Genomic DNA, 26,167 nt, shown 5'->3' with positions numbered 1-26,167 from the left:
TTCTGGCCCAGAAAAATCAATATATAATCGCCCGAAGGTTTTGATCTCCGTATCGCGCAGTTTTCCTCTGTTTTCGTTTCGAGCTTGTTGTCTGCCGCAGATTTAGAGCAAAGATGTCTCAGGAATCTATTGGGGAGAATGATCTTCACCAAGTTCATGAGGAAGTAGATGCCGATCTGAAAAGAGTACAAGTCACGGAAGCCAGGGACCAAGCTAAGGAGAAAACCCAAGCTAGGGAGGAAGTTCAACCTATGTTCAACATTGAAGACGTTGAAGGAGTAAATTTTCTCCAACCCTTCCTGCACGTGCTGTCTCCATCCTTGATTGAACTCTTGAGGTTTTGCGAAACAACTCGTGCTCGCAATATTTCCCTTTCTCGTGAAGTTCTTTTGCTGGAAAACCATGTCACAGATCTCAAAGGTATAAATCAAAGATTGATAGCTCTCTTGGAATCAAAGGCTCCAACAACACCACCATCACCACCGAAGGAAGACAACTAAGCATTGGTATGGGCAATCCCCTTGGCTTCTGCCAAGCTTGGGGGAGTTGCCCTGGTATCGTATCACCTTTATATCTATTGCTTTTACCTTTGTTTTAGTTCTTTCCTTTTCAGTTTTTATTTCTTCTTTTAGAGGAATAAGTCTTTAGTGTTTAGTTTGAGTCTTTTGCTTTTGTCTCCCCCCGATGTATTCAAGCTTACGAGCTATATAATAGAGTGTCTTAGGCAAGGGCTTTGCTTTGTGCCATGATCAAAAGTATGAAAAGAGCGATAGCATGAAAGATCATGAGACGATCTTATGGAAAGTGATAACTTCACTTATGACACATATGATGATTGAAACTTGTTGAGAATAAATCAACATAGACATTAGTCATTGTTGCAATTAATAAGAAGTAATAAGGAAAGAGAGGTTCACATATAAATATATCATCTTAGACACTTTTTACAATTGTGAGCACTCACCAAACTATTACATGCTTAGGAGTAGATGTTGGACAAGGAAGACAACATAATGAATTGTGTTTGCTTGGTTCCAAATAATGATATATGATTAGAGATCCCTTAGCATGTGACGATTGCTTCCACCTCATATTAGCCAAAACTCCCGCACCAAGTAGAGATACTACTTGTGCATCCATAAACCTCCAACCAGTTTTGCCATGAGAGTCCACCATACCTACCTATGGATTGAATAAGATCCTTCGAGTAAGTTGTCATCGGTGCAAGCAATAAAAATTGCTCTCTAATATGTATGATCTATTAGTGTGTGGAAAATAAACTTTGTACGAACCTGTGATGAGGAAGACATAAAAGCGACAGACTGCATAATAAAGTTCTTTATCACAGGAGGCAATATAAAGTGACGTTCCTCCGCACTAAGAGGACACACATTCAAACCTCAAAAGCGCATGACAAGCTCTGCTTCCCTCTGCGAAGGACCTATCTTGTACCTTTACTTCTTGCCCTTGTAAGAGTCATGGTGATCATCACCAATTCCCTATTTGCCTTTGTCTTGGCTACCATCACATTCTTGGGAAAGATCTATATTCATATATCAACTTGGAGTTGAGTACTTATGCTTTATTTTTGTTGACTTTACCCTTGAGGTAAATGGTTGGGAGGCAAAACTATAAGCCCCTATCTTACTCTATGTCCAGCTAAAACTTTGACACCATGAGTACCACATGAGTTGTAACAATTGTGGAAAACAAAAGAGATGATTGAGTATGTGGATTTGCTTTACAAGCTCTCACTTGACTCTTTCTGATGTTGTGATAAATTGCAATTGCTTCAATGACTATGGATTATTGTTGGTTACTTCTTGGTAAGGTTTTTGCTTCAGGCTTTGCTTTGTGAAGGAATTGTTACTTTCCCATAAGAATCTTTATGATGTATTGCTGTCCTATGTGTGATCATGATGCCCTCATGTCCGTATTATATTTTATCGACACCTTCGTCCCCAAACATGTGGACATGTTTGTGGAACTTGGTTTTCGCTTGAGGACAAGCGAGGTCTAAGCTTGGGGGAGTTGATACGTCCATTTTGCATCATGCTTTCATGTTGATATTTATTGCTTTTTGGGCTGTTATATTACTTGTGGTACCATATTTATGCCTTTTCTCTCTTATTTTGCAAGGTTTATTTGAAGAGGGAGAATTCAGGCAGCTGGAATTCTAGACTGGAAAAGGAGCAAATCCTAGTCCACTATTCTGCACATCTCCAAATGCCCTGAAAAGTTACGTGGATTTTTTTGGGATTATATAAAAAATACTGGGCGAAAGAACTACCGGAGGGGGGCTGCCAGGGCGCCACAAGCCCTGACACCACCACCCCCCTAGTGGCGGAGTGGGGGCTTGTGGGCTCCCTGACGGCCCACTAGCCACCCTCTTTTTCTATATGAAGCATCCTGGTCCAGAAAAATTATAGGGGAGCTTTTTCGTGGTTTCGCCGCCACCACAAGGTGGAACTTTAGAAGATCCAATCTAGAGCTCCGGTAGGACGATCCTGCCGGGGAAACTTCCCTCCCGGAGGGGGAAATCGTCGCCATCATCATCACCAACACTCCTCTCGTCGGAGGGGAGGCATCTTCATCAACATCTTCGTGAGCACCATCTCCTCTGCAATCCCTAGTTCATCTCTTGTAAGCAATCTTCGTCTCGCAACTCCGATTGGTACTTGTAAGGTTGCTAGTAGTGTTGATTACTCTTTGTAGTTGGTGCTAGTTGGATTACTTGGTGGAAGAGTTTATGTTCAGATCCTTGATGCTATTCATTACACCTCTGATCATGATTATGATTATGTTTTGTGAGTAGTTACTTTTGTTCCCGAGGACATGGGATAAGTCATGTTAATAATAGTCATGTGAATTTGATATTCGTTCGGTATTTTGATATGATGTATGTTGTCTTTTCCTCTAGTGGTGTTATTTGAACGTCGACTACATAACACTTCACCATATTTGAGCCTAGAGGAAGGCATTGGGAGGTAGTAAGTAGATGATGGGTTGCTGGAGTGACGGAAGCTTAAACCCGAGTCTATGCGTTGCTTCATGAGGGGCTGATTTGGATCCACTAGTTTAATGCTATGGTTAGATTGTGTCTTAATTCTTCTTTTGTAGTTGCGGATGCTTGCGAGAGAGGTTAATCATAAGTGGGATGCTTGTCCAAGTAAGGGCAGTACCCAAGCGCCGGTCCACCCACATATCAAACTATCAAAGTAACGAACGTGAATCATATGAACATGATGAAACTAGCATGACAGGAATTCCCGTGTGTCCTCGGGAGCGTTTATCCTCCTATAAGACTTTGTTCAGGCTTGTCCCTTGCTACAAAAGGGATTGGGCCACTTTCTGCACCGTTGCTACTACTTGTCACCTGTTACTTTTTGCTCGCTACGTTTCACCTTGCTACACAATCACTTGTTACCGCTACTTTCAGTGCTTGCAGTTATTACCTTGTTCAAATCCGTTTATCACAGCCTTCTGCTCCTCGTTGGGTTCAACACTCTTACTTATCGAAAGGACTACGATTGATCCCCTATACTTGTGGGTCATCCGTGGTCTTTGGAAGCATCGGTAAGTCCATTATAGAAAATATCAAGTATTTCATTCTTCTCAAGAGGGTGATCAGGCAAAGCATTCAGTAGCTGGATGAGCCTCCCCAAGCTTGTGGGAGACTCTCTTCTTCAGCTTGAGCAAAGTTGTATATTTCCTGCAAGGCAGCTTGCTTCTTATGGGCAGGGAAATATTTTTTTAGAGAAATAGTAGACCATATCCTTGGGGCTACGCACACAACCAGGAGCAAGAGAAGTGAACCAAGCCTTAGCATCATCCTTTAGCGAGAAACAGCTTGAGGATATAGTAGTGGCGGATATTTTCCTCACTAGTGAATATGGTGGCTATATCGTGCAATTTGGTAAGATGGGCTACAACCGTTTCAGACTCATAACCGTGAAAACGATCTTATTCGACCAGAGTGATTAACTCAGGGTCGATAGAGAATTCATAATCCTTATCGGTCACAAAGATAGGCGAAGTAGCAAACTTCGGGTCATATTTCATCCTAGCATTCACAGATTTTTCTTTGCACTTGCGTAGTAATTTCTCAACATCATAGCTATCCTTACACGCAAGAAAATCCTCAGCTATCTCTCGCTCCATAACATAGCGTTCAGGCATAATAGGCAATTCAGGCATAGTAGCAGGTTCTACTTCAATAGTATCAGCAGTTTCAGAAGTATCATCACATCTAGCAGCAACTCTAGCAAGTTGTGCATCAAGTAATGCACCTAGTGGCAAAGCAGTATCAGGCATAATATCATCAGGCAAAGCAGTATCAAGCATAACATCATCATGCATAGTATCAAGCATAGCATCATCATAAGCATCATGGGCAGCAGAAGTAGCATCATCAAGCACACGCGACATATCAAGATTTCTAGCAGGAGGCGATGTCGTGAACTTACTCAAAACTGAAGGTGAATCAAGTGCAGAGCAAGATGGCAGTTCCTTACCTCTCCTCGTAGTGGAAGGCAAGATTTTAGTTCTTGGATCTATCAGATTCCTCATAGCGACCAGCAGACGTCAATCCCAAGTGACTCAGAGAATATAGTTGTGCTTCCCCAACAACGGCGCGAGAAAATAGTCTTGATAACCCACAAGTGTAGGGGATCGCAACAGTTTTCGAGGGTAGAGTATTCAACCCAAATTTATTGATCCGACACAAAGGAAGCGAAAGAATATTCTCAAGTATTAGCAGCTGAGTTTGTCAATTTCAAACACACCTAAAAGATTAGTGTCTGCAAGCAAAGTATCAGTAGCAAAGTGTATGATAGCACCGGTTCGAGAAACAGATCTGTTGACGGCAGACTATTCCTAACTTGTTGTATCAAAGGCGCCAGTAAATAGCACGTTGACGGTAAACTATTGTTCCCCGGCAACGGCTCCAGAAAAGTCTTGCAACAAGTAGCAGCAAAGTAACAGCAGTAGTGAAAGCAGTAGCAAGGAAGAATAGTAGTGACAGCAGTAGCAACAGAGTAACAGCAGCAGCAGTAGCAGCAAAGTAACGTAGCAAGGACCAGTAGTAAAAGACTCGTAGGCAGTGGATCGGTGATGGATGAGTGTGCCGGATGTGATTCATCATATAACAGCTATAACACGGAGAGATATGTAACTAGCTCCCGTTCGTCAATCTAATGTAGGCATGTATTCTGTATGTAGTCATACGTGCTTAGGAAAAAAAACTTGCATGACATCTATTGTCCATCCCTCCCGTGGCAGCGGGGTCCTCAAGGAAACTACGGGATATTAAGGTTCTGCTTTTAATAATGAACCGGACAAACGCATTAACACGCGGTGAATACCTGAACTCCTCATACTATGGTCATCTCCGGGAGTGGTTTCGGCTATTGTCATCCGGGGTTGCCGGGTCATAACACATAGTAGGTGACTACAACTTGCAAGATAGGATTTAAAACACACATAGATTGGCGACAACATAATAGGTTCAGATCTGAAATCATGGCACTCGAGCCCTAGTGACAAGCATTAAGCAAGGCAAAGTAGTAGCAACATCAATCTAGAACATAGTGGATACTAGGGATCAATCCCCGTGAAAACTAACTCGATTACATGATAGATCTCATCCAACTCATCATCGTCCAGCAAATCTACGATGAGATTACTCACGAACGGTGAAGAGCATCATGGAATTGTCGATGGAGGAAGGTTGATGATGACGATGGCGACGATTTCCCCTCTCCGGAGCGTCGAACGGACTCCAGATTTGTCCTCCAGATGAAGAACATGAGGTGGCGGCGCCTCCGTATCGTAAAATGCGATGAATCCTTCTCCCTGATTTTTTTCCGGGCGAGACGGAATAAATAGAGCTGAGTTTGGGGGCGGTGGTGCCACGTCGGCCCCACAAGCCCTCACGGCGCGACCCACGGGGGTGGCCGCGGCCCAGGGGCTTGTGGCCCACTCGCACGCCCCCTCCGGTGGATCTTTGCGCATGTATTTTTCTTTTATTCCAGAAAAATTCTCCGTAAATTTTCAGGACATTCCGAGAACTTTTATTTCTGCATAAAAACAACACCATGGCAATTCTGCTGAAAACAGCGTTAGTCCGGGTTAGTTCCATTCAAATCATGCAAGTTAGAGTCCAAAACAAGGGCAAAAGAGTTCGGAAAAGTAGATACGTTGGAGCCGTATCACCGGCCTGCTCACCGCTCCTCTCCGCCGCCCGCGTGCTCCGCTCCGCTCCGTCGTCGGCTGACTCCTCCCGGCTGCTGACTGCTCCGTCGCCCGCCTGCTGACCGGAGCGCTGGCCGATTTCTTCCACCTCGCAAGCAAGGTGTTCAACAAAATTACCGAAGGTAAAAATAGATGAACGTGAGCTTTTTGTTGGATGCAAAGTAGTTTACCGTTGATTTTCCGCATTGCAGATGAGCTCGTGTGGCTCCTCTTACGTGGACAATTATCATCCTCATCGGATGATGAATTTGATTTGAACGAAGAAGACATTGCAATGCTTGTGGCAATGCACAAGGGGAAGAAGCAACCAACGAACAATGGATATGCAGCCGAACAACAGCAGCCGGCCGATTTTTACAACACCGTTTACAACATTTATTGGAGTTGGAGATTTACAACACGAATATACAACATCTGTTGGAGTTGGCTGTTTTTTGGTGTTGTAAATTATACAACACCTAGTTTACAACACAAAAATATACAACATTTATTGGAGATGCTCTAAGAGTGTGCAAAATTTAGTCTCATCATGCTAGTGAAGGTGTTGGAGACCAACATATTATGAACTGCTCAATTCCGTGGTAGATCAATCCTTCTGCTCAAACGACTGATCGGATGAGCATCTCAAGCAAGAAATTTTAAAGGTCTCTGAAGGAACATGTGCTCCAATCTCCTCATATTGGATGCGTTTACAGTAGTGGTGGTGTTGTGGATATCTGGTTGTTTGGACGTGATTGTGCAACTATTCTGGGAAGGTGCTGGTGACGCAATTTCTGCTTGAGTCACGTATTGTTGTCCATCCTAGTCTCTTGGTAGCAAATACCTGAAGCGTTCTAATACGTTTCAGTCTGGAGAAAGGTTCCAAATACTTCGTCAGCGGCAGGTTTTTTCAAGGAACGCTACATGATTAAAGAAGCATGGGAAGATGTGGGCGCGGTGGATCGGTTGGACCAGCTATAGTCGGCCCTATCCAAGACCATGGTGACTTTAAGTTCATGGAGTAATAAAAAGTTTGGTAATGTATCTAGAGAACTAGCGAAATCTAGGTCTTAGCTTGAGGAACTCATGAATATGAGTGCGGATAGGCAGGATATTCGTAAAATCACTGACAAAATAAATGAGGTTATATACCAGGATGAAATGATGTGGATGCAAAGATCAAGATTAACATGGTTAAAGGAAGGAGACCGGAACACAAAGTTTTTTCAGAGTAAGGCAGTGTGGAGAGCGAGAAAAATAAAATTCAAGCTCTTACGGATAGTCACTAGTACTCCCTCCGTCTCGGTGCATTAGGTATTTTAGGAGGTGCATAGCAACCTAGACACGCATAGATTGGGTAAGAGAAGAAAATTAAATTGCAGAGGAAGCCAATCACACCATTCATTTCTGAACTGAAAATGTGCTATTAATTAGAATACCTCTTGAAATCCAAAAAATGTGCCTCATAAATTGCATGCATTGGTCCTTCAATTAATAGATGTGGTCTAATTAATATGCATGCAACTAGTACTACTCTAATATGCCTTAGTGTTTTGGGATTATTTGATTTTCATAAGATGCCTAATGCACCGAGACGGAGGAAGTAGAAAAGGGGCATTTAGCCCCGGTTCGGTTGGGCGAACCGGGACTAATCCACGTGGCGGGGCTGGGAGCGAGGGGGGAGGGGTATTAGTCCCGGTTCGTATTACGAACCGGGGCAATTTCTTTGCTTTTTTTTAGCAATTTTTGGGTTTAGGGTTTTGCACTAAATTGGATGGGTTATTTTGCTGCCCCCTATTTTCCCATTTATTTGTTACATATATATTGCACATCGTCACGAATATATTACACCATCTCATCCGTCGTGTTTTGTCGAACATATTTACAAAATGTAGACACGAGTTACATGCACATATATGCATCTTTTTTACACTATATCATTTCATATCATTTCCGTGGCAATAGTATTCTAATCGATCATCTAACAACTCATCATCATCTTAATCATATACCAAGTTATCATATGATACACATAAAATAAAACATAGAAACATCATAATATATATAGTCATCATGCATATATGCATGCATCCTAATCGATCATGTCAAGCAATAATATAAAACAAGAATAACTTGTCTCTCATAAGACCTAGTCCTCTCTCTTAGATATAATGTCATAAAACAGAATAACACCTATGTCTCCATGATGAATCACAGAGATCCGACGGTCCCCAGCTTGTGGGTTGCGAACCTTCTTTATTTCTCTCCGTGCCTCAATTCGGAGCCTTTTTATCTTGATTTGAGGTTACTCGAGTATGGAGCATCGAACTCAGCCCTCAGCGGGCTTCTAATTTTCATTTGACCTTCTGGGTGCATCAACAGAGGCACTACATCATGTGGCAGTTGCTGTTGAAGAACATAATAATAACCAAATTAGCAATGTAATCAACATCATTCATGCAAGAGCAAAGCGTACTTAATTAGGAAACTCTTACCAAGACATTTCGGCGAATGTCATCCGGCCTCAACCTATGCACTAGTTGCTTGTAAAATGTATAATTTTGACAAATTCCAAAATGATACGGGAAGGTATCCCTAGAAGCGAGAACACCAGCAACAAGAAAGTGGAGAAGAACATCCTTCTCCTCCCAAGTTAGATGTGATCCATACGTGTAGTGTGTCGTCTCAATTAACTTCCGTAATTCAGTCGAAGCAACGAAATAAGCTGTAAATTATAATTTAACAAATTTAGTATATGGATGAACACCAACTATTTCTAAATATAAATGCAAATTACTTGACAAATATGGTTGAGAAACTCACATGAAGATAAAACAGGAAGCATATCATCGACAATCACCCATATTTTATAATAATTTAATGTTTCAAAAATACTTAGAAATTTTATAAATGTCCACAAGATATGAGTATAACTTGTTAAAACATCAAATTCAATTTTATAATAGTACACCTTGAGCTCTAAACAGTTCCACACAATGTGGGCATTAAATAAACCATTCAAAACAACCACACATGTGCTACGATCATTCAAAGGACAATTTCATGATTCACTATCGGTCCGGCAACTAATTATTCTCTTCAACCTAAGAGTCCATACACCTGCAAACTTAATTATGGTATTAAACACGACTGGATATTGCGTACGCATCCAATACAATCCTAGTCTAAAATGTTTGTATCACCTATTTATCTTCCTTGTTAATGACAAGTCCATGACGATTTTCAATCATCTTGTCATGTGTTACTCTAGTTAGTAGGTTGCATCCCGACGAGTGATGACATCCTCCGCCACTCAAGCCGGTGTCTAAACTAAGAAGTTAGAGCATCCCTTTTCATCGACCTATATATATAGGGGGTTTCTTCATATATATTACGATGGTGAGCGGCTGGTCTATAATAGCATCTCGACGTTTCCACGTCCCTAAGCACAATGTGTTGTTGTTGTTGTTGTACAACATGTAACATGAGGCAATTATTTAGTATAGTAGCAACTATGGCCCAATAACTACGAACCTGCAACGTGTGGACAAAGTTTTCAATTGTTGAATTTTCAGGGCATATCACTCGTTATTCGGTGGAATTAATGGTCATTTCTTATTGGAAGTATATATTTGGACCGGTAGTACAGCCCAACTTCCCAGCCGTTTCATTAAATATTGAGCACCAAATAAATCTTTTAATAGACGATGAACACCACATGACACGTAAATTGCGAGAGGACTCTCTTACTACAGAATACAATTCTCGTGAGAAATCTAAACCTCTACGTGTAGTTATTTTTAGGATCAAACAATTAGATCAACTTTTGCGAAGAATATTTAGTGATACCGGTGTTAAGGTGTTATGCCGATACCACTGGATAAAATTAAAATTTTAGTGTTCCTAAATATTCTTATAATTTTTTACAATATTCAGAAGATATGTGTATAACTTGCTAAAAACTGCAAATTCAATTGGGAAATAAATAGAGAGAAAAACAGGTTGACACCAACTATTTCTAAATATAAATACAAATTACTTTACAAATATGGTTGATATCGAAACTCACATGGAGGTAAAACAGGAAGCATATCATCGACAACCACCCAAATGTCGATGTTGTCTCACATATTATCTTCAGGACGAAGATCGAAGGTGATTTCCATACCCTCCTGAAATCCATATGCCTTGGAAAAATCTTCCACTTTGGGCACCCAAATTCTGTTTGAAAAACTGAATTGAATACTTGGATATCAAATGTGTGACCATGTACGGTTCTCAGGTTAGCACTCCTTGTCTCAATTCTCTCGCGGTCTTCGAAACCGAGCCTCTCCAACACATATCCTCTTGCATGGCAAGGGAGGTACATATCTCCATTCTCGTCAAGCTTCATGCTGAAGAACCTATCGTCTCGCAGGTGAGGCGTGTCGCACATACCCCGAGAGTCGCCGCAATACTCACACTCCTAATATCCATCGTCAGACATTTCCTGTTTTAATGTGGTAAATGTGTGTAAACAACAATCATGACACTATATATATCGAAAGAATTGAACATCTATATATATATATATATAAAGATAGCTAGCTAGGACACTCGGACATTCCGACAAAACTTAGCACAATTTAGCAAGCAAAAGTGAGAAACTAACTACTGTTTTATGCATTATATTAACACCAACAAAAGGATGATATTTGTAGGTTGGTGAAATATGTATGTGCCTTTTTCCTCTCCAAAGTTTAAATAAACCATTGGTTGTCTACTTCAAACCTAATGTGTGCCTACTTACATGAAATTTACAAACATGATTTTTTTCCTTCTTTCTAGTTAGCCCATCAAAAGATCTTCAACAAACATATATATCTTGATTGTCTTATTATATATGCATCTCAATTTCCATTATTTCAATTTGTTCTAGCAGATTGAACCGATGGCCCAAATCTAAATGGCAGCAGCCTTGGGGTGCTAGAGCGGGAGGGGAAGGAGGCGGCGACGCCTGGAGGGAGTGGGCTTACCGGAGAGGGATGGGGAGCGAGGGGTCAGGCCGGCTTACCGGAGCGGGAGAGGGGGAGGGGGCTTACCGCGGGAGGGGATGGGGGGGGCGACGGCGAGGGAGGCGGCGGCGACAACGATGACATTGACGGTGAGGGAGGCGGGGCGGGGAGGAGCACGGAGACGGCGACGACGTGTCGAGGAAGAGTCGGCGTCGATGGAGGGTTCGTCCGCGTCGCGCGCGAGAGGAGGAAGAAGATGAAACCACGATTTGGACATCACAAATTTCCAACTACCGCCTATATAGGCGGAGCTTTGGTCCCGGTTCGTGGCACGAACCGTGACTAAAGACACCCTTTTGTCCCGGGTCGAGCCACGACCCGGGACTAAAGACCCACGACCCGCCACTCCGCCTGCCGAAAAGGGGTCTTTAGTCCCGGGTCGTGGATCGACCCAGGACTAAAGGGGGTCTTTAGTCACGGTTCGTTCCACGAACCGGGACTAAAGGCCTCGGCTCGCGGTATTCCAAAGTTTAATCCCACCTCGCTTGTCGAGAGGAGCCGCGACTGGTTTATAAGCCCCGCTATCCCAACCGTGTCGAGCTCCTCTCTAAAGGAGGCTTACGGGCCTAAACGCACTGTAAATTTATAAATTGAAAATATATTTGAAATTATGGACAAAATTCAACCTCAATTCAAGGTGAGGTCACTTTGGAAAGTGATGTCACTTTGAATTTAGGTTGAATTTTCTCTAAAAATTCTCATATAGTTTCAATTTTTTGCCATTATTTTTGTTTTGTTCTTTGCTTTATTTATTTTGTTTTTTCTATGTACAGCTAAATATTTAGTTTTCAAACTTGAATTCTTTAAAATTTGTGAATAACTTAACTTTCATTTTTTTCTCTTCTATTTTAGTTTTCTATTAAAGATTTTAACAAAAAACTTTATGAAATTTTTTTAGTTGATTTTTTTGTTTCTTTTTAGTTAATGTTTTACTTGATTCTTTTTAACAAATAAGCACTTTCATAATTTTCATTGATTATTTTTTCGTGCATTTACTTTATTTTTTTGAGCTAGTTGACCCTGAAATTGAAAAGCACTACAAATAAATTGTGAAAATGTTGAAAGTTGGCATGGTATCATCATTTCACCCACATGTCATGTGATAAAAAGTTGAGAGGCTTACGACAAAAACTGGATTCATTTCGTGTACAAAACGGACAATCTCTCTCGAAGTATCACAGTTTCGAACGATAACTCATCATTTACAAAGGGATTTCATTTTTTAAACTTATTTGAATTCCATACTTTTTGTGTGTTCAAAATGCACCATCCAAAGACACATCACAAATTTTCAATAATTTTTGACTTCATTTGATATTTTTCGTGCATTTACTTATTGTTTCGAGCTAGTTGACCCTGAAATTAGAAAGCACTACAAATGAACTCTGAAAAAGTTGACAGTTGGCATGGTACCATCATTTCACCCACATAGCACGTGATAAAAAATTGAGAGGGTTACGACAAAAACTGAATGCACTTCGTGTACAAAACGGACAATCTCTCTCGAAGTATGAGGGTTTCGAATGATAACTCATCTGTTACAAAGGGATTTCATTTTTTTGAACTTATTTGAATTCCATACTTTTTGTGTGTTCAAAATGCACCATTCAAAGGCACATCACAAATTTTCAATAATTTCTGACTTCATTTGGTATTTTTCGTGCATTTACTTTATTTTTTTGAGCTAGTTGACCCTGAAATTGAAAAGCACTACAAATGAACTCTGCAAAAATCTGAAAGTTGGCATGGTATCATCATTTTACCCACATATCATGTGATAAAAAGTTGAGATGGTTACGACAAAAACTGCATGCATTTCGTGTACAAAATGGACAATCTCTCTCGAAGTATCACGGTTTCGAACGATAACTCATCATTTACAAAGGGATTTCATTTTTTAAACTTATTTGAATTCCATACTTTTTGTGTGTTCAAAATGCACCATTCAAAGGCACATCACTATTTTTTTTAAAAATTGACTTCATTTGATATTTTTCGTGCATTTACTTATTGTTTTGAGCTAGTTGACCCTGAAATTGGAAAGCACTACAAATGAACTCTGAAAAAATTGATAGTTGGTATGGTACCATCATTTCACCCACATAGCATGTGATCAAAAGTTGAGAGGGTTACGACAAAAACTGGATGCACTTCGTGTACAAAACGGACAATCTCTCTCAAAGTATGAGGGTTTCGAACGAGAACTCATGTGTTACAAAGGGATTTTGTTTTTTGAACTTATTTGAACTCCATACTTATTGTCTGTTCAAAATGCACCATTCAAAGAAACATCACAAATTTTCAACAATTTCTGACTTCATTTGGTATTTTTCGTGCATTTACTTTATTTTTTTGAGCTAGTTAACCCTGAAATTGAAAAGCACTACAAATGAACTCTGAAAATGTTGGAAGTTGGCATGGTATCATCTTTTCACCCACGTAGCATGTGCTAAAAAGTTGAGAGGCTTAAGACAAAAACTGGATGCACTTCGTGTACAAAATGGACAATCTCTCTCGAAGTATGAGGGTTTCGAACGAGAACTCGTTTGTTACAAAGGGATTTCATTTTTTGAACTTATTTGAACTCGATACTTTTTGTGTGTTCAAAATGCACAATTCAAAGGCACATCACAAATTTTCAACAATTTTTGACTTCATTTGGTATTTTTCGTGCATTTACTTTATTGTTTTTGAGCTAGTTGACCCTGAAATTGAAAAGCACTACAAATGAACTCTGAAAATGTTGAAAGTTGGCATGGTAGCATCATTTCACCCACATAGCATGTGCTAAAATGTTGAGAGGGTTACGACAAAAACTGTATGCACTTCGTGTACAAAACAGACAATCTCTCTCGAAGTATCAGGGTTTCGAACGAGAACTCATGTGTTAAAAAGGGATTTCATTTTTTGAACTTATTTGAACTCCGTACTTTTTGTGTGTTCAAAATGCACCATTCAAAGGCGCATCACAAATATCTAGCACAAGGATAAGAAGGAAGAGCGACCCCCACAACAATGGTGGACATTCTTCTTCTCTCATATATGGTGGACACTCCTTCACCTGATTTTTCGACCCTCGATGATGGTCGCTACTCCTACTTCCCTAGTGCATAACAAATATCTAGAACAAGGAGAAGATGGACAAGCGACCCCCACAACAACAGTTGACATTCTTCTTCTCTCATATATGGTGGACACTCCCTCACCTAATTTTTCGACCGTCGATGATGGTCGCTACTCCTTCTTCCTCTAGTGCATAACAAATATCTAGCACAAGGAGAAGAAGGAGAAATGAACCCCACAACAACAGTCGGCATTCTTCTTCTCTAATATATGGTGGACACTCCCTCACCTAATTTTTCGACCGTCGATGATGGTCGCTACTCCTACTTCCCCTAGTGCATAACATATATCTAGCACAAGGAGAAGAAGGAGAAGCGACCCCCACAACAACAATCGGCATTCTTCCTCTCTCATATATGGTGGACACTCCCTCACCTGATTTTTCAACCATCGATGATGGTCGCGATTCCTTCTTCCCCTAGTGCATAACAAATATCTAGCACAAGGAGAAGAAGGAAGAGCGACCCCCACAACAACAGTCGGCATTCTTCTTCTCTCATATATGGTGGACACTCCCTCACCTTATTTTTTGACCGTCGATGATGGTCGCTACTCCTTCTTCCCCTAGTGCATAACAAATATCTAGCAGAAAGAGAAGAAGGAGAAGCGACCCACACAACAGTCGGCATTCTTCTTCTCCCGTATATGGTGGACACTCCCTCACCTGATTTTTTGACCGGTGATGATGGTCGCTACTCCTTCTTCCCCTAGTGCATAACAAATATCTAGCACAAAGAGAAGAAGGAGAAGCGACCCCCACAACAACAGTCGGCATTCTTCTTCTCTCATATATGGTGGACACTCCCTCACCTGATTTTTTGACCGTCGATGATGGTCGCTACTCCTTCTTCCCCTAGTGCATAACAAATACCTAGCACAAAGAGAAGAAGGAGAAGTGACCCCCACAACAACAGTCGGCATTCTTCTTCTCTCGTATATGGTGGACACTCCCTCACCTGATTTTTCGACCGTCGATGATGGTCGCTACTCCTTCTTCCCCTAGTGCATAACAAATATCTAGCACAAAGAGAAGAAGGAGAAGCGACCCCCACAACAACAGTCGGCATTCTTCTTCTCTCATATATGGTGGACACTCCCTCACCTGATTTTTCGACCGGTGATGATGGTCGCTACTCCTTCTTCCCCTAGTGCATAACAAATATTTAGCACAAAGAGAAGAAGGAGAAGCGACCCCACAATAACAGTCGGCATTCTTCTTCTCTCATATATGGTGGACACTCCCTCACTTGATTTTTCGACCGTCGATGATGGTCGCTACTCCTTCTTCCCCTAGTGCATAACAAATATCTAGCACAAAGAGAAGAAGGAGAAGCGACCCCCACAACAACAGTTGGCATTCTTCTGCTCTCATATATGGTGGACACTCCCTCACCTGATTTTTCGACCGTCGATGATGGTCGCTACTCCTTCTTCCCCTAGTGCATAACAAATATCTAGCACAAAGAGAAGAAGGAGATGTGACCCCCACAACAACAGTGTGCATTCTTCTTCTCTCGTATATGGTGGACACTCGCTCACCTGATTTTTCGGCCGTCGATGATGGTCGCTACTCCTTCTTCCCCTAGTGCATAACAAATATCTAGTACGAAGATAAGGAGAAGCGACCCCCACAACAACAGTTGGCATTCTTCTTCTCTCATATATGGTGGACACTCCCTCACCTGATTTTTCGACCGGTGATGATGGTCGCTACTCCTTCTTCCCCTAGTGCATAAAAAATATATAGCACAAAGAGAAGAAGGAGAAGCGACCCCACAATAACAGTCGGCATTCTTCTTCTCTCATATATGGTGGACACTCCCTCACTTGATTTTTCGACCGTCGATGATGGTCGCTACTCCTTCTTCCCCTAGTGCATAACAAATATCTAGCACAAAGAGAAGAAGGAGAAGCGACCCCCAAAACAACAGTCGGCATTCTTCTTCTCCAATATATGGTGGACAGTCCCTCACCTGATTTTTCGACCGTCGATGATGGTCGCTATTCCTTCTTCCCCTAATGAATAAAAAATATCTAGCACAAAGAGAAGAAGGATAAGCGACCCCCACAACAACAGTCCGCATTCTTCTTCTCTCATATATGGTGGACACTCCCTCACCTGATTTTTCGACCGTCGATGATGGTCGCTACTCCTCCTTCCCCTAGTGCATAATAAATAGCTAACACAAAGAGAAGAAGGAGAAGCAACCCCACAACAACAGTCGACATTCTTCTTCTCTCATATATGGTGGACACTCCTTCACCTGATTTTTTGACCATCGATGATGGTCGCTACTCCTTCTTCCCCTAGTGCATAAAAAATATCTACACAAGGAGAAGAAGGAGAAGTGACCCCCACAACAATAGTCGGCATTCTTCTTCTCTCATATATGGTGGACACTCCCTCACCTGATTTTTTGACTGTCGATGATGGTCGCTACTCCTTCTTCCCCTAGTGCATAACAAATATCTAGCACAAGGAGAAGAAGGAGAAGCGACCCCCACAACAACAGTCGGCATTCTTCTTCTCTCATTTATGGTGGCTCGGGCATTTCATCGACCACCTCATGTGCATGAACTAGAGTGGAAAGAGCATGGCATGCATGCTCACACCTCAATGCCCAAAAACATAGGAGAGGATGGGCAGGGGCGATGGTTTATATAGGCAACACTTTAGTCCCGGTTTTTATCTAAAACCGGGACTAATAGCTCAACCTTTAGTCCCGGTTCGTGCCACAAACCGGGACTAATGATGCACGGCACGCCACGTGGTTCCGCGGCACGCCACGTGGTCGTCGCTGGATCGTTAGTCCCGGTTTTTTTCCCGAACCAGGACTAATGAGATGAACCGAACCGAGACCAATGCCCCGGCAAACCGAACCGGGACCAATGCCTTGTATTGGTCCCGGTTTTGGTTTGAATCGGGACTAATGGTCTTTCGGCCCTCGGTCGAAAGACCCTTTTTCTACTAGTGAGTATTGGTGTTGTTCATTCTGAATTTGGTGAGATGGTCACCTTGACTAATGAGTACTTTCAAGGCATATTTTTAGTTGATCCCTTGCTTGATGCCTCCCGTGTTCTTGGTCTCTTAGAACCTATAGTTTCCATTGCGGAGCTCGTGTGCTGACTTTAGTAATAACAAGATCGCATGTGCTCTATTTCAGATTGGTCCTTTGAAGGATCAGGGGCGAGATGGGTATCCTGCTAGATGTTTTCAGCGCAACTAGAGTACTCTTCGGGACATTGTGATTGTTTCTGTCCAGGAGTTCTTTAGGACCGCAATCATGTCGGAAGGGGTAAATTCTACTTCTATTGTTCTTATTCCTAAAAACTCTAACCCTACTAGCATGACTCACTAGAGGCCTATTAGCTTATGCACTGTCATCTACAAGGTTATCTCTAAGTGCCCGGTTAATCGTTTAAGACCACTATTGGATGATATTATTTCTATGGAGCAAAGTGCTTTTCTCCCTCGGAAGATGATCACACATAATGTTATTGTTGCCTTTGAATGTATTCATAATATCAAACAAAAGAAGGATCCAACCAAAAACTTTTGTGCCTATAAGCTGGACTTTGACTAAGTCCTATGATAGGGTGGATTGGGTATTCTTGAAGCAGGTGATGCAAAAGCTGGGTTTCTCTCATCGATGGGTGGACTGGATAACATATTGTGCCACGAGAGTGAAATATTCTGTTAAATTAAATGGAACCCCCAAGGATTCATTTGCACTGACGTGTGGTCTTCGGCAAGGGGGTCCTCTATCTTCCTTTTTGTTTATTTTTGTGGATCATGGATTATCTCCAATCCTCAAACATAGTGTTGCTGCTGGGGATATTACTCCTATTAAAATCTACAGAGGAGGCCCGGGTATATCACACCTACTATTTGCATATGATACTATGTAGTTTTTTGAAGCCTCAAGAGCAACTGGCCAGAGTTTGAATTTCAACAAGTGTCCCAAACTCTTTGGTAGCTCTTGTTCAAGTGCAACACAAGATGAAGTTAGACAGTTGTTGAATATTACTAGTACTGTATTTGAAGAGAAGTACTTGGGTCTTGCAACTCCTGATGGCCGGATGTCCAAAGTATGGTTTCAGAATTTACAGATGAGCCACACAAAATGTCTTATACAGTGAGGAGATGGTCACCTCCCCCAACCTAGTAGAGAATCACTCATTATTTTTGTAGCGCAAGCATTGCCCACATATATTATGGGCGTGTTTAAACCACCCTTCTCTGTTTGTGATGAGCTCACTAGGATGGTGCATAGTTTTTATTGGGGATCATCAAAAGGTAAATGAAAGTTCATTGGTCGTTAAGGGGGCACCTAAAGCTCTTCATGTTGGTCCTAAAGATTGGCGCTAAGAGGTGTTCTGGGAGCGAGACGGTTCACTTCCGGACGTGACTAAGGAATCATAGGAAGCAGTGGGCGTGGTGTGTCGGTTGGACCAGCTACAATCGGCCCTATTCAAGAACATGGTGACTTTAAGTTCATGGAGTATTGAAAAGTTTGGTAATTTATCTAGGGAACTAGCGAAATCTAGGTCTCACCTTGAGGAACTCATGAATATGAATGCGCATAGGCAGGATATTCGTAAAATCACTCACAAAATAAATGATCTTATATACCACGACGAAATGATGTGGATGCAAAGATCAAGATTAACATGGTTAAAGGAAGTAGACCGGAATACAAAGTTTTTTCAGGGTAAGGCAGTGTAGAGAGCAGAAAAAATGAAATTCGAGCTCTTACGGATAGTATTGGTGTTGTTCATTCTGAATTTGGTGAGATGGTAACCTTGACTAATGAGTACTTTCAAGGCCTTTTTTAGTTGATCCCTCGCTTGATGCCTCCCTTGTTCTTGATCTCTTGGAACCTAGAGTGTCCATTGTGAAGCTTGTGTGCTTACTTTAGTGATAAAGAGATCACAGACGTTCTATTACAAATTGGTTCTTTGAAGGCTCCGTGACCAGATGGGTATCCTGCTAGATTTTTTCAGCGCAACTAGAGTCCTTCTTCGGGAAAGTGTGATTGTTTCTGTCCACGAGTTCTTTAGGACCGGAATCATGCCGGAAGGGGTAAAATCTACTTCTTTTGTTCTTATTCCTAGAAACTTTAACCCTACTAGTTTGACTGATTAGAGGCCTATTAGCTTATGCAATGTCATCGACAAGGTTATCTCTAAGTGCCCTGTTAATCATTTAAGGCCATTATTGGATGATATTATTTCTCTGGAGCAAAGTACTTTTATCCCTCGAAGATGATCACACATAATACTGTTGTTGCCTTTGAATGTATTCATCATATAAAAAAGAGAAGGGCCCAACCAAAAGCTTTTGTGCCTATAAGCTCGACTTGCCTAATGCATATGATAGGGTGGATTGGGTATTCTTGAAGCACATGATGCAAAAGCTGGGTTTCTCCCATCTATAGGTGGACTCGATAATGTCTTATGTCACGTGAGTGAGATATTCAGTTAAATTAAATGGAACCCCCTTGGATTCATTTGCACCGACGTGTGGTCTTCGGCAACGGGATCCCCTATCTCCCTTTTTGTTTATTTTTGTGGATCATGAAATATCTCCAATCCTCAAACATAGTGTTGTTGCTATGGATATTACTCCTATTAAAATCTGCAAAAGAGGACCGGGTATATCACACCTACTATTTGGAGATGATATTGTGTTGTTTTTTGAAGCCTGAAGAGCACAAGCTGAAAAAGTTAAGTATGCCTTGGACTTATATAGACCGGACAGAATTTGAATTTCAACAAGTGTCCCACACTCTTTGGTAGCTCTTGTTCAAGTGCAACACAAGATGAAGTTATAAAGCTCTTGAATATTACTAGTATTGTATTTGAAGAGAAGTACTTGGGTCTTCCAACTCTTGATGGTCGGATGTCCAATGGACGGTTTCCGAATTTACAAATGAGCCTCACAAAATGTCTTATACACTGTGGAGATGGTCACCTCACCCAACCTAGTAGAGAATCTCTCATTATTTCTGTAGCTCAAGCATTGCCCACATATATTATGGGCGTGTTTAAACCACCCTTTTTTGATTGTGATGACCTCACTTGGATAGTGCGGAGTTATTATTGGGGATCATCGAAAGGTCAATGAAAGTTCATTGTTCGTTAAGGGGGCACCTAAAACTCTTCATGTTGGTCCTAAAGATCGGCGCTGTGAGGTGTTCTAGGAGTGGGATGGATCACTTCCGGACGTGATTAAATTATCATAGGAAGCAATAGGCACGGTGTGTCGGTTGGACCAGCTACAGTCGGCCCAAGAACATGGTGACTTTAAGTTCGTGGAGTAACGAAAAGTTTGGTAATTTACGTAGGGAACTAGCAAAATCTAGGTCACACCTTGAGGAACTCATGAATATGAATACAGATAGGCAGGATATTCGTAAAATCACTCACAAAATAACTAATCTTATATACCACGACGAAATGATGTGGATAAAAAGATCAAGATTAACATGGTTAAAGGAAGGAGACTGGAATACAAAGTTTTCTCAAAGTAAGGCAGTGTCGAGAGTGAGAAAAAATGAAATTCGAGCTCTTACGGATAGTATTGGTGTTGTTCATTCTGAATTTGGTGAGATGGCCACCTTGACTAATGAGTACTTTCAAGGCAATTTTTAGTTGATCCCTCGCTTGATGCCTCCCCTATTCTTGATCTCTTGGAACCTAGAGTGTCCATTGCGGAGCTTGTGTGCTGACTTTAGTGATAAGGAGATCTTAAACGTTCTATTACACATTGGTCCTTTGAAGGCTCCGTGGCCAGATGGGTATCCTGCTAGATTTTTTCAGCGCAACTAGAGTCCTCGGGACAGTGTGATTGTTTATGTCCAGGAGTTCTTTAGGACTGGAATCATGCCGGAAGGGGTAAATTATACTTCTTTTGTTCTTATTCCTAAAAACTCTAACCCTACTAGCTTGATTGATTACATGCCTATTAGCTTATGCAATGTCATCAACATGGTTATCTCTAAGTGCCTGGTTAATCAGTTAAGGCCATTATTGGATGATGTTATTTCTCTGGAGCAAAGTGCTTTTATCCCTGGGAAGATGATCACACATAATGCTATTGTTGCCTTTGAATGTATTCATCATATCAAACAAGAGAAGGACCCAACCAAAAGCTTTTGTGCCTATAAGTTGGACTTGTCTAAGGCCTATGTTAGTGTGGATTGCGTATTCTTGAAGCACGTGATACAAAAGCTAGGTTTCTCTCATCAATGGGTGGACTCGATAATATCTTGTGTCACGTGAGTGAGATATTCTGTTAAATTAAATGGAACCCCCTTGGATTCATTTACACCAAAGTGTTGCCTTCGGCAAGGGGATCCTCTATCTCCCTTTTTGTTTATTTTTGAGGCTCATGGATTATATCCAATCCTCAAACATAATGTTGATGCTGGGGACACTACTCCTATTAAAATCTGCAAAAGGGGCGAGGGTATATCACACCTACTATTTGCAGATGATACTATGTTGTTTTTTGAAGCCTCAAGAGCACAAGACGAAAAAGTTAAGTATGCCTTGGACTTATATAGCAATGCAACCAGCGAGAGTTTGAGTTTCAACTAGTTTCACATACTCTTTGGTAGCTCTTGTTCAAGTGCAACACAAGATGAAGTTAGAGAGTTGTTGAATATTACTAGTACTGTATTTGAAAACAAGTACGTGGGTCTTCCAACTCCTGATGGTCGGATGTCCATAGGACGGTTTCAGAATTTACAAATGAGCCTAACAAAATGTCTTATACAGTGGGGAGATGGTCACCTCATCCAACCTAGTAGAGAATCTCTCATTATATCTGTAGCACAAGCATTGCCCACATATATTATGGGTGTGTTTAAACCACCCTTCTCTGTTTGTGATGAGCTCACTAGGATGGTGCAGAGTTATTATTGGGGATAATGAAAAGGTAAACGAAAGTTCATTGGTCGTTAAGGGGGCATCTAAAACTATTCATGTTGGTCCTAAAGATCGGCGTTATGAGGTGATCTGAGGGAGAGATGGATCACTGCCGGATGTGATTAAAGAAGTATAGGAAGCAATGGCACGATGGGTCAGTTGGACCAGCTACAGTCGGCCCTATCCAAGACCACAGTGACTTTAAGTTCATGGAGTAATAAAAAGTTTGGTAATGTATCTAGGGAACTATCGAAATCTAGGTCTCAACTTGGGGAACTCATGAATATGAATGCGGATAGGCAGAATATTCATAAAAGCACTCACAAAATTAATGAGCTTATATACCACGACGAAATGATGCAGATGCAAAGATCAAGATTAACATGGTTAAAGGAAGGAGACCGGAATACATAGTTTTTTTAGAGTAAGGCAGTGTGGAGAGCGAGAAAAATGAAATTCGGGCTCTTACAGATAGTATTGGTGTTGTTCATTCTGAATTTTGTGAGATGGTCACCTTGACTAATGAGTACTTTCAAGGCATTTTTTAGTTCATCCCTCGCTGGATGCCTCCTCCCTTCTTGATATCTTGGAACCTAGAGTGTCCATTACGGAGCTCGTGTGCTGATTTTAGTGATAAGGAGATCACAGACGCTCTATTTCAGATTGGTCCTTTGAAGGCTCCGGGGCCAGATGGGTATCCTACTAGATTTTTTCAGCGCAACTAGAGTACTCTTCGGGACAGTGTGATTGTTTCTGTCCAGGATTTTTTTAGGACTAGAATCATGCCGGAAGGGATAAATTTTACTTCTATTGTTCTTATTCCTAAAAACTCTAACCCTCCTAGCTTGACTGATTACAAGCCTATTAGCTTATGCAATGTCATCCACAAGGTTATCTCTAAGTGCCTCGTTAATCATTTAAGGCCATTATTGGATGATATTATTTCTCTCGAGCTAAGTGATTTTATCCATGGGAAGATGATCACAGATAATGCGTTTTTTGCCTTTGAATGTATTCATCATTTCAAACAAGAGAAGGATCCAACCAAAAGTTTTTGTGCCTATAAGCTGGACTTGTCTAAGGTATATGATTGGGGGGATTGGGTATTCTTCACGCAGGTGATGCAAAAGCCGGGTTTCTCTCATCGATGGGTGGACTCGATAATGTCTTGTGTCACATGAGTGAGATATTCTGATAAATGAAATGGAGCCCTCTTGGATTCGTTTGCACTCACATGTGGTCTTCGGCAAGGGGGGTCCTCTATCTCCCTTTTTGTTTCTTTCTGTGGCTGATGGATTATCTGCAATCCTCAAACATAGCGTTGTTGGTGGGGATATTACTCCTATTAAAATCTGAAGAAGAGGCCCGGGTATATCACACCTACTATTTGCGGATGATACTATGTTGTTTTTTGAAGCCTCAAGAGCACAAGCAGAAAAGTTTAGTATGCCTTGGACTTATATATCAATGCAATCGGCCAGAGTTTGAATTTCAACAAGTGTTCCATACTCTTTGATAGCCCTTGTTCAAGTGCAACACAAGATGAGGTTAGACAGTTGTTGAATATTACTGGTACTATATTTGAAGAGAAGTACTTGGGTCTTCCAACTCCTGATGGTCGGATGTCCAAAGGACGGTTTAAGAATTTATAGATGAGCCTCACAAACGTCTTATAGAGTGGGGAGATGGTCACCTCGCCCAACCTAGTAGAGAATCTCTCATTATATCTGCAGCGCAAGCATTGCCCACATATATTATGGGCGTGTTTAAACCACCCTTCTTTGTTTGTGATGATCTCACTAGGATGGTGCAGATTTATTGTTCGAAATCAACAAAAGGTAAACGAAAGTTCATTGGTCGTTAAGGGGGCACCTAAAAGTATTCATGTTGGTCCTAAATATCGGTGCTATTAGGTGTTCTGCGAGAGAGATCGATCAATGCCACACGTGATTAAAGAACCATGGGAAGGAGGGGGCACGATGGGTCGGTTGGACCAGCTATAGTCGGCCCTCTCCAAGACCATGGTGACTTTAAGTTCGTGGAGTAATAAAAAGTTTGGTAATGTATCTAGAGAACTAGCGAAATCTAGGTCTCAGCTTGAGGAACTCATGAATATGAATGCGGATAGGGAGGATATTCGTAAAATCACTAACAAAATAAATGAGCTTATGTACCACGACAAAATGATGTGGATGCAAAGAACAAGATTAACATGGTTAAAGGAAGAAGACCAGAACACAAAGTTTTTTCAGAGTCAGGCAGTGTGGAGAGCAATAAAAAATAAAATCCGTGCTCTTGCATAGGTGGTAGATTCTTAACATCTTCAGATTTAATACCTTTCTCTTGCATAGATTTCTTGGCTTCTTGCATATCTTCAGGACGGAGGAATAGGATACCTCTTTTCTTCGGAGTTGGCTTCGGAGGTGATTCGGGAATAGTCCAAGCATTATCATTGCTCAAGATATTATTCAATAGAATTTCAGCTTGTTACAAAGTTCGTTCCCTCAATACACAACCAGCACAACTGTCTAGGTGGTCCCTAGAAGCATCGGTTAGTCCATTATAAAAGATATAAAGTATTTCATTTTTCTCAAGAGGGTGATCAGGCAAACCATTAAGTAGCTGGACAAGCCTCCCCCAAGCTTGTGGGAGACTCTCTTCTTCAACTTGCACAAAGTTATATATATCCTGCAAGGCAGCTTGTTTCTTATGGGCAGGAAAATATTTCTCAAAGAAGTAATAAATCATATCCTCGGGACTACGCACACAACCAGGAGCAAGAGAAGTGAACCAAGTCTTAGCATCACCCTTTAGTGAGAAAGGAAACAACTTAAGGATATAGTAATGGCGGATCTTTTCCTCATTCGTGAATAGGGTGGCTATATCGTGCAGTTTGGTAAGATATGCTACAACCGTTTCAGACTCATAACCATGAAAAGGATCAGATTCGACCAAAGTGATTAACTCAGGATCGATAGAGAATTCATAATCCTTATCAGTAACAATGATAGGTGAAGTATCAAACTTAGGATCGTATTTCAGTCTAGCGTTCAGAGATTTTTCTTTCCACTTGCGCAATAAATTCTCAAGATCATAGCTATCCTTACAAGCAAGAAAGTCTTCAGCTACCTCTCCCTCCATAAAATAACCCTTAGGTATATCAGGCAATTCATATGTCGGGGGGATAACCCCGGGGTAGGCTCATCAAGCCTATTCCTTCATTTCCGGCCCAATGGACATGGACGTATGAAGATTACCAAGGCCCAAGTCTTCTGGCCGGCTAGGCATCACCTGCCGGCTAGAGGACGAGGCGGCCACCTTTCTGGCCGGCCAGGCAACCCCTACCGGCTAGAATTCAGGCGGCCTCCTCTTCGGAAACGGTCTGATCCCGCCAGCCGGACTGGGGAGGAGGTGGCAACACTTAAGCCGGCTAGCCAAGCAGGCTAGCCGGCCAAGGATCAGAAGTCACATTAGATCGTAGGTCAGGAAGAGACCTCACGATTAAAGGTAGCTACGCGTCAGCAAAGGTACTAGATCAGGGCGCCCGGCAGGTACGAGCGTCGGCGGCCACGCCGCTGACCTACCCCGGCTCTGATCCATCACCTAGCATAGTGTCGGACCGTCACACTCCCATTCCATTACTGCACTCGGCGTGGGGAACAGTGGAGGCGGTCGTACTACCTGCCAATGAAGAATCTCGCAGGGCGATGCTCGCGTGCTCAGCGTCAACCTTACGCGAGAGCCTCATTGGCCAGTCGGCGGGTCCCACACGCAATAGAGACCATACAGTCGGCGGGCCCCCCATCGACAAGACAAGTCCTTTGTGG

The sequence above is a fragment of the Hordeum vulgare genome, chromosome 1H (genome assembly GCF_904849725.1).
Source record: "Hordeum vulgare subsp. vulgare chromosome 1H, MorexV3_pseudomolecules_assembly, whole genome shotgun sequence".
Taxonomy (NCBI): domain Eukaryota; kingdom Viridiplantae; phylum Streptophyta; class Magnoliopsida; order Poales; family Poaceae; genus Hordeum; species Hordeum vulgare.
Note: the sequence above shows the minus strand (reverse complement) of the source record.